The sequence below is a fragment of the Apodemus sylvaticus genome, chromosome 2 (assembly GCF_947179515.1).
Source record: "Apodemus sylvaticus chromosome 2, mApoSyl1.1, whole genome shotgun sequence".
NCBI lineage: Eukaryota > Metazoa > Chordata > Mammalia > Rodentia > Muridae > Apodemus > Apodemus sylvaticus.
This window is the reverse complement of record NC_067473.1, coordinates 76,774,783-76,784,139: the sequence shown is the minus strand read 5'-3', so window position 1 is coordinate 76,784,139 and position 9,357 is coordinate 76,774,783.

The window sequence follows — 9,357 nt, the reverse complement described above, 5'->3', positions numbered from 1 at the left end:
AGAAAATCCTCCCAGCACATAATAATCAAAACACCAAATTCACTAAACAAAGAAAGAATATTAAAAGCAGTAAAGGAAAAAGGGCAAGTAACTTATAAAGGCAGACCTATCAGAATCACACCAGACTTCTCACCAGAGACGATGAAAGCTAGAAGATCCTCGGCAGACCTCATACAGACCCTAAGAGAACACAAATGCCAGCCCAGGCTACTATACCCAGCAAAACTCTCAATCATCATAGATGGAGAAACCAAGATATTCCATGATAAAACCAAATTTACACAATATCTGTCCACAAATCCAGCCCTACAAAGGATAATAGATGGAAAATGCCAATACAAGGAGGGAAACCACACCCTAGAAAAAGCAAGAAAGTAATCTTCTTCCGACAAACCCAAAAGAAGTTACCCACACAAACATATAAATAGCATCAAAAATAACAGGAAGCAACAATCACTATTCCTTAATATCTCTTAACAACAATGGCCATGACCAACAGAGACACTCTGAACCAGGAATCCCTTAAGTTGTGTGTCCCAGGGCTTACCACCCAAGAGCTCCTTCAGCCTCCCTTGAGTGTCGGCCATCCCAACACCAACCTCACCAATGGAGTCATGACGGTATTTTCCTTACTTTGTCCTCCCAGTGGGGGGTTGCCATGCCCTGCCTATCTAAAAGCAAGGTGGGCGCTCTGTGTGATTGTGTGTCATACCAGTATACTTTCCCAGGTCCCAGGGACTCGTAGAGCAGGTCACTGTCCACCCAAATGACCCCAGCGCCAGCCCTAGAAGACCTACCCATGGTTTTCCCCGAAGGCTCTTCTCCCACTCCATAGCTCACCCCAGCGTTCCCTGTACAGGTAGGTACTCAGCTCAGGACAACACGGTGTTGCAGCCCCTCAGGGTGCAGCCACATGGTAGGAGGACCTTTCTAGTGGCAGCAAAAGCTGAACTGGACAGCACATACCAAACCTTTAGAAATATGTTCTGAGAGGAAACAATCAAGACGTGCTGAAGGGTGTCTATAAATATTTGCTGCTGTAGAAAAAAACAACGATAACCAAATTGGGGGTGGGGAAGCACACCAGGAGAAATACACACCACATGCAATTTCATACTAAAGCCAGAGAGGATCAGAAATAAACGCGTACTTATTCTGAGGGTTCGCCAATGTACCAGGATTAAATATTCTTGTTTTGCATCTCGTTTTATTTGGCAGAACCCTAGTTACTCCATTGGTGAGGTTGGTGTTGGGATGGCCGACACTCAAGAGAGGCTAAAGGAGCTCTTGGGTGGTAAGCCCTGGGACACACAACTTAAGGGAGGGAAGATTCATTTCGGCTCCCAGTTTCAGAAGGTTTCAGTTGGTCCTCAAAGCATGCCCAATCTTTACCCCAGATTCATCCCTTGAGCACAGTAGGACTCCCCAGAAGGGCACCATGTTAATGATGCTTCTGCCCATTCAGTTCCATATTTTATATAACATGAAATGCATTTCTTTACATCAGTAAAGGCAAAGTTTCATCGCTTACATTCACTTAGGCCTGAAGTGACATTTATTGAAAGGTCATGTTATCATCTGTTCGCCAGGGGAAAAGCCACAGATAAGCCCCATTTTGAGTATTATAGGTGTCTTTTGGTAAATAAGCTTTACACATTAAGTTATAGATTGGGCTTTATGTACCTAGTTCTGGCAGAACTTTCCAGAAGGGTGTTCTGAAACAAGATTTACAAAGCAAGGAACCAGACATTACTTGTAAATGCAGTAATTTTACTATGTCAGATTTTCTAAAAATAAAACATGTATATTAGTCTGAAAGGGTCAGCTCAGGAAGTTTAGAAAGGTCATGGAACACTTGCCCCTTCCAGAAGGGAGAGGCTAAATTACATTCCTCAGACCACAGGGAGGTCCAGAGTTATTCCAAAGATGTTTGACACCTACCTCATCCCCTGACAACCAATTAGTTTAAAGGTAACACTGTTCTACCAATCACATTGTGCCTAATGACGGCTGCCCTGAGAACTGTATAAAAGGCCCACTGCAAGGTCGTTTTTCTCCCCATGTGCAGGCTGACCCAGCATGCTGGAGTGAATAAAATTCCTCTTGCTTTCTGCATCGCTTCCTGTCTCCACATTGTTCACTCGGGGTCTCCGGTAAAGTTAAGACTCCTCGAGTCTTACAGTATTTATATGCTTCTCTGAGGAGAGGTCAACAGAAGGTTAAAGATCAATTTCAGCCCAGTATTTTTTGCTTGTCTGTCTGTCTGTTAGATCCAGGGTCTTACTACATAGCCCAGGCTGGTCTCTAACTCCTAAGCAATCCTTCTGCCTCAGTTGCTGAGGGCTAGAATTACAGCCACATGGTGCATACTCAACTTCAAACCATTGTTTTGGTTTTTTTTTTTAAAGGTTCTTCAGAGTCTTACAAGCCCTCTATGCCCTAGGTTAACACACACACACACACACACACAAACACACACACACGTTCATAATCTCTGCATGGAAGTGTGTGTAAATCAAACAACCACAGAAATCAGGATTTCAGGAGACAAATCCCGGACTTGGGGTGTCTCTACCTCAGGCTTGCTCTCACCCTTCTGCTTTGGCAGGATCCAGCCCCAGCCCTACTTCCTTCCAGGTCCACCATTCCATTTATTTATTCCTGTTGTTCTGATTTCACAGAAGTTTTAGCTAGCCTGCAAAGCTCGCTGCACAGTCTTTGTCTGGTTTAACCCGAGGTTTTCAATCTCTGCAACATTGTAGTCCCTTGCCTCCTGCCAGGAGGTCTGTTTGGACTGCTTTCCCTCTCCAGAGCAGCAGAGCTCCACAGCCTGGCAGGCGGTGAAGGCTTCAGATGGCAGATAGAGCACGTGCCAGCAGCACAGCCACAGACCTGCGGCTCTGAGCTCGCTGTCAGGGACACACGTGTGACATTTTTGTTATCTAGGCAGGAAGTGTGTTTAGGTTAAACTGCAAGTGTCACCATGTCACCGACTTCTCCGCTGAGCCCTAGAGGAGCACTCCCTATCAGTGAGAGGTCTTGCAGGCTGAGGTCTGCTGTCTGGCCCAGCAGCCTGATTCCTGCAAGCCATGGTGTTTCCAGGGCAGCAGAAGCAGCCGCCAGGGCTGGGATCAGGACTCTGCCCGAGCTAGGGAGGAACAAAGACAGCCACTGAAGACCCACGTGGAGGAAAGAGCATGACAAAAGTCCCACAACTTCAGAGGCACATTTGCAACAACAGGCAGTGTGCTGTTAATTAAAAGAGTTTAACTTGGAAACTAGACTGGCATAGTATGCTCCTTCCACTCTGGGAAATACACTCACAGGGAGCTAATAAATAATCCATGAATGCTAATCTTTTCAAGTCATTTCAAAGGCATGGAGTCACCAGCCTCAGTAATTGTGAATGCAGTGGCTCAAGCCCAACTCCATTAAAATGGAAAGGTGCAAACTGATTAAAGACGCTCTTCGCTTTTGATAGAAGTCTGAAATTCAAATGTCACATCATTTGTTTTTAGCAAATGGAGTAATTACAATAATATTTTCTTCATTTTTAAGGTCAGATCTCTTAAATTCTACGTGCCTGATTTAAATGCAGCCACAATCACTTTCCTTGCCTGCATTAATTAAATGTGTGTGTTGCTTCAAGGTAATAGCCGCTCGTGTTTTTTCTGAAGTAGAAATAAATATTCCAGTTGTCTACAAGGCTGGAAGGGAGAGTTATAACATTTCATTTCAGATATTATTAATAAAACTGAAATTAACTTTATTTACCACCAATTAACTCATTCTTGCTGAGAAAACATAGGTTTTTGTTAAAAGCAGAGGTATTTTCTCCTGCCTTGGTATATCTATTGCAATCCAGTTTGGGTTTTTTGGTTTTGGTTTTGGTTTGTTTGGTTTTTTTTTTTTTTAATTTACAGGTTCTTCAGTAATTATATCAATCCTTTCTAATGGTCTTGTAGCTTTACTACCTGAAGAAAATTTAAAGAACGCATTCATCTTTGGTATTTGAACAGACACGTTTTCTAAGGCTTTGGAACATACCAGAGAAGTTTCACACAGGGAACTATACAAGAATTTATTGTTTCAAGTGACTCCAGCCCTTTAAATGAGCCAGGAAGGTGGGGATGTGGAGGAGGGGAGGAACTTGTCTCTGCTCACTATAAATTAAAAAGGTTTCCTTTTGCCTGTGTCCCAGCTGTCAGGAGTTAAACTCCGGATGTCAGTCCAGGAGCAGAAGTTAATGCCGGTGCCGGAAGCAGTCAATCCATTTGTTTAGGATGGCTCCTCTGCTCTGCTGGACCCCAGACCTCCAGATGTACCACTCTTCTGTGCTGTCAAAATACTTAGGTTTCCTGAAAAACAAAGGGATTAAGAGCAATTCCAGGAGCCAGGTGATACCGGCTGGATAGGAAGCCCCTGACTCCAGCAGGGCTGGTCCCCTCATCATGGTCTAACAAAGGTGTCTCACAGGGTTACTAAGAAGCACCTTGCAAAATGTCTGTCTGTAGAGATGCCAATCTGGAGTCAGGATGCAGGTGTCTGTCCTACAGTGATTCCAGTGTGCCACCTTGGGGAGGAATCCCTGGTGTTTTAGGTTGCCTATGAGCACATGGGGGTGACGGTTGGAGCCAAGAGCAGATACGGAAAGTCCAGGACAGGCAGCTTGTAACAGATTCTGCGTTTGAGTCCTGCTTATTCCGTCTTAGTAACCTTGAACCTTTGGACCTACAATATATATATATATATATATATATATATATATATATATATATATATATATATATATATATCTTCTCCAAGACTCAGTAAGCATCCTCATCTGTAAAATGGGAAGGCACTTCCTTCACAACACTACTATGAGAATACAGGAAGGAACAGACCTAAAGCACAGACCACTGGAGATGTTTACCATGCAGTAAGCACTAAGCAGCTCTAAGTGTTAGATTGTAACTGTCCATTGGGCTCTGCGGGGCTGGAAGGGACTCCGAAGCTCTTCTGATGCAGTCTTCCTCTTGTTCCAGAACCTCACACTCACCCTTCTGCTCTCAGAGCGGGGATTCAGGAAACCCTGTTTATTGAACAGAGAGCAGATTGGTTTAAAGAGGGGGTTTTGCATGCATTGCAATCAGCAAGGCTCTCAAAACTTGAGCAGTAAGTCTCTGTACCTAGTAGCAATTTAGATCCTGAAGTGACAACGCAGGAAAAAGACAGGGGCTTGCAATATCAGAAATGATGTGTATTGGTGACATGGGGTGCTGTTGTGTGCCTTTGCTTTGGGGGACAGAGAGGATAGAAGGAAAGAGGAAGATGTGAGAGAGACACTAGGGTATCAGGAGCAAAGGGATGGGGAGCTGAGACTGAGCACTGGGTTGACTTCTCCGTCTGGGATCTGAGGGGTGGTTCCCAGCCTTCCTAATGCCGGGACCCTTTAATACAGTTCCTCAGGTAGTGGTGACCCCCCGGCCACAAAATTATTTCATTACTACTTCATAACTGTGATTTTGCTTCTGTTATAAATCAGAATGTAAATATCTGATATGCAGGATATCTGATATGTAACCAACCCCTCCTGTGAAAGAGTCAATTTGACCCCAATGGGGTCATGACCCACAGGATGACAACTGATGGCTAGACCCTGGTGACAGGTTGTTTTGGTTTGGTCTGGTTGGCAAAGGTTTTAAGGTTGTGCTGTCTTCTCAGCTTGCATTGATTTTGACTGGTCCTAATGTCAGTCAAAAATCTGTATGTTGACATGTGACTAAGTTCCATATGTGTGGGGTGCCGTGTAAACCAGCTGATGTTTGTAGAACACTTGGTCTGAGTGTGCTGGGTGTTGAATTCTTTATAGTTGTCCCCACTAATGATGCTGTGGCTATCTCCATCCACAGAAAAGGACACTGAGGCAATAAGGGGGTCAGTGGAGTGCAGTGATGTGGGTTGTTTATTTTGGTGTCTTACACAACCAGGCTGGCTTTGAACTTCCATCTGATCCTCCCAAGTGCTGAGGTTACAGGGCTGTGCCACCACATCTGGCATGATGTGGTTCTAAGATTGACTCACTCTTACCAATTTAACTAGATCCTCCAGCCAGAGGTGGGATTTGAACCATGTCTCTAGAGACCTGCCCTCAAGCCCCGAGAAGGGGGTTTGGTCCAGGAGCTCAGCAGTGATTTTGATAGGATGCAGGTCAGACTACAATGGGCAGGCTGCTTCCCCCTTAGCAAAAACTCTTGTTCAAACCCTGAGGCAAAGGAGACATGGGGTAAAGTTGTCAGAAGGTTCAGGAAAACCAAGATTCTCTTAATAGAATATAAGCTTGGATAAAATCAAGCACTTTAAAAAGTGCTAAATATCTTTAAATAGCTTACATATATTAGAATAAAGACCACAGGACTACAAGGATAAATATCAAACGCCTATATCTCTGGGAGACAGCTGGCTGGGGGAAAGTAAGAGACTTCTGAAGGATGGATTTTATCAGGGAAATTACTTTTTTTTTAAATTTTCCATATTTTGATTCCATATTATTCAAATATTTTATTACATTTTTTCTCTACTGGGTATTGATTAGAATGAGTGAGCTACATTTCTAGCTCTCCCTTTTTTTTTCTTTCAAATTTGATTATCATTTTAAGTCAGGGTCTCCCTAAGTTGGCCATGTAGCCCAGGCTGTCCTTTAAACTTGGGATCCTACTGTCTCAGGCTCCCAAGTAGCTGAGGCTATTTCATGAGGTACAGCTATTTGAACCTTTTACAATAATATTGTGTGTTATTTTTTCAAACTTATAAATGAGGCTTAAACATATATAAAAATAGAAACTTCTGTTTCTTAGAAAGTCCTAATAGCATTCGAAGAAAAGTGGGTACTTCTAATATAACTAGTCTCTCTCTCTGTCTCTCTGTCTCTCTCTCTCATGTGTGTGTGTGTGTGTGTTTTGTGTGTACAATCATACAGAGGCATCTTAGAAAGATGCAAGACGTGGCAGGGTGTGGCAAATCACCACTTAATCACTTCTCCTTTTTATTGCAGGAGAAACCTCACAAAAGCTTCCCAGATTTCTAGAGGCAAATCTGAACACTTTAGAAGAAGCAGGAAAAATAAGAGTAAAATAGACTCTGAAAAGATTCTATTAAAGTGGTCAACACCTTGTGTCTGCTGTTCCCTGAGTTTCTGCCCATGGCTACCCACACACACCTTGAGAAACAGCCATCTGGGCACACCAGGGGATGACCAAGTCTCAAATCAAACACTCATCTCCTACAAGTTGCTCTTCTCACAGCAGTGAGCAAGATATGAACAATGCAGAGTGTGCCTCAGTTTACCCCTCTGAGCTACCTCATCTTTGGGTTGCTCTTTTGCCCTGAACTGTGTGGATGGAAAAAGGTCAATGCTTGTTACCCTCTGCCAAAGAGGAAAGCCTGTCATTTGCTACAGCATAGAAGACTGTGACAGACCTGTGAGAAAGAAAGAAGTCAAGCCAGGGACAGAAGACAAGTGCCACAAGATGTCACTCGTGTGGAATCTAAAAAGTTGGCCTCACAGGAACAGAGTACAGCGGCCTGAACTTGAGGGAAGGGTCCCTGGAGGAAGAACCTGGGAGGTCTTAGGCAAAGGATTCATAATTTCAGACAGAAGGAACAAGGTCCTGAGAGTTATTGATCTCCACAGTAACTATGGTTAATAACAATCTATTATTCTTGAAATCTGCTGAGAGTAGACATTAAGATTTTAAATCATGAACAGCATTTATAAGTATGTGAAGTAATGTGTCTGTTAATTATCTCAGTTTAGCCATTTCAGAAAATATACAAATTTTAAAATAGCTTGTATATAATAAGTATACAATTTCTATCTGTCAATTAAAATGATGGGTTTTTATTTGTGGGTTGTCATTTGCGTGTGTGTGTGTGTGTGTGTGTGTGTGTGTGTGTATGTGTGTGTGTGTATTCTTGTCTAAGGCTCACATGTGTGCACAGGTATATTCATTTGTGTGGAGGCCCAATATAATCAGGTGTCCTTCTCAGTTTGTCTCCACTTTATATATTGAAGCGGCGCCCTCACTAGGCTAGTATACCTACTGAACCAGCTTGCCCCTGCAGATCCCCTGCCTCTGCCTTTCATGTGCTCAGAATACAGGTAGACCAGCATTTACCTAGGTACTGAGGATGCAAACACCAGTCCTAACATTTATACCTTACCTAGTCTCCCCAGACTGTTTTGTTTCTAATGTAGTACTGGAGAGATAGTGTTTACAAGACCCCAAGTTTGATATGAGGCACTAGAAAGGGGAAAGAAATCTAGATTTGAGTGATAAATTGCAGTTATCCAAGACTAGTGACAGGCATATACAACACGTGCGCACAGAAAGAGTCAGGAGAGCGCCCTGCCTAGGCTCCGCTCAGGTCTTGTGCACAGCAACACTGTGCACACTCCAGTCTTGCTGTCACTGAACAATCACAGAAATGTCTTGGGCATCTCATGATGCTTGATGTCACACTAGTCCTCACCTGGCTAGCCTTCCTCTCTACGGACACTAGTCACAAACACCCACCTCTCTCCCTTGCCCTGCTCAAGGAAAGTGGATCTTCTTAGAGTAGCTTAAGTTCAAATGAGTCCCTAAAATGGACCCCAAGGTCTTCAGGATCCTGTAGCAAGCAGTGCTGGGAAAGCTTCCAAACCCCAAGCATGGAGCGGAGCAGAGACTCTGAGGATGCTGGGCCTGCCTTTGACATCCACATGACACCCATGCAGGCGGGCACCCATGCAGGCGGGCACCCATGCAGGCGGGCTGGGCACAGGGATGCAAAGGGAAAACACTCATGTGATGCAACCAAGCGGGTCGCTTTTAAGGTGACCTGTCAGCAGCTTGAGAAAAATGGAAGAGCTAGGCAGGCAGCAGTGGTGCACACCTTTAGTTCCAGAACTTCGGAGGCAGAGGCAGGCAGATCTCTGAGTTCGAGGCCAGCCTGGTCTACAGAGTGAGTTCCAGGACAGCCAAGGCTACACAAAGAAACTTTATCTCTAAAAGAAGAAGAAGAAGACAAAGAAAAGGAGGAAGAGGAGGAGGAGGAGAATTTGAAACCCTGTAAACTCTAAATGTGTAAGCCTCTAACTGTGTAAACCTGCTTCAGCATCTGAGCAATGGGAATAATGAAAGGCCAGCCTAAAAGCATGGCTCTAACATTTTGAAGATTAAAGAGATAATGTGGCTAAACTAACCATAGCAAGTATTCAATAAATGTTAGCTGGTACTGCTGTAGACTGTGACAATGTAGTGATAAAAGTACGTTGTGACCTTAAAAGAATATTTTTCGGGAGCCACTATACATGCTACATAAATGTTAATTGTT